This window comes from Bison bison, unplaced genomic scaffold, assembly GCF_000754665.1.
Source record: "Bison bison bison isolate TAMUID 2011002044 unplaced genomic scaffold, Bison_UMD1.0 scf7180017864529, whole genome shotgun sequence".
NCBI lineage: Eukaryota > Metazoa > Chordata > Mammalia > Artiodactyla > Bovidae > Bison > Bison bison.
Genome location: NW_011495079.1, coordinates 1,572,157 through 1,573,153, shown reverse-complemented (window position 1 = coordinate 1,573,153; position 997 = coordinate 1,572,157). Strand labels below are relative to the sequence as shown.

Below are 997 nucleotides of genomic sequence, written 5' to 3'. Positions count from 1 at the left end.
AGAGTGTCTGGTTGCCACCGCTCGCTTCTTTCTCTTTGGGGTCACTATTGAACCAGTGGTGGGCTGAGCAGTTGTTCTGGAGTCATCTTTCCTCTGGATGTTCTGCAGGAGGACAGGCTTGTCTCTCTGAAAATTGGAGTGCGATAGATCTGAAAGGAAATGAATCATTTTCGCCATGGTGGGGGAGAGGAGCCCTTCCTCCCCACTCTCCTCCCCACCACTGTCCTGGCCTTGCCTAAGTATAGAGATAAGGTCTCTTCATTCCTGGCATGTTATGAGGCCCTAGCATGTAGCTCCTCACTTGAGGTGTTACTGGACCGCCATGACATTAAGTGGCCCCTGAAGGTCCTGTCTAAGGGGGTTCATGGAACACGACAGGCCCTGCTTTCTCCTCTTTCATTAGCCACCCTCTCACAAGAAAAATGTTCTCCTGGAAAATGAAACCCATCCAGCACTTGGCTTGCCTAGCCTAATCTCCCTGGAATGGCTTTCTACGTTACCATCATCCTCTTCTTCCCTGCAGAGCAACCCGGAGGGCAGATTTTACTGAACCCATAGAGGTTCAGTTCATGGATGAAACTCTTCACACTGTTTGTCTCGAAGATTCTGTCTGTGCCTCTGTGCTGGAGGACCTCCATCTGGAAGAGATCTGCCTTGATGACCACCATGTCTCCCTCGTTGTTCCAGTGCACAGAGGTGAAGGCCGCATCCTCCATGATCCTCTAGAGCTTCCTGGGAAAGCCCTAGGACAGCGTTGTTCTCTTCCTCATTGGCCATTTCTGGGTTCTGGCCCTGTGGGGACAGATTGTCATGGAGGCCTGGATCGGGGCTCTCGGGTTGGTCACCCTGCTTCTCCAGAGCCTCCTTTGAATCCACGTTTGGATCTGGGGAGGAATCACAGGGATCCCCTGCTGCAGGCTCCTCATCAGTTGATGGGGCCAGCAGGGCTGCACGTGCCTCATGGGAACTCTCACTAACCATGGAGCCAGTCTAGCTC

At 52.9% G+C, this 997-nt stretch overlaps 1 pseudogene; it reads right to left on the bottom strand.

Annotated features, from left to right (window-relative positions):
• Window positions 1-981, bottom strand: part of LOC104982267 — a 3,259-nt pseudogene extending 2,278 nt beyond the window's left edge.
• Between the last annotated feature and the right edge of the window lie 16 nt (window positions 982-997).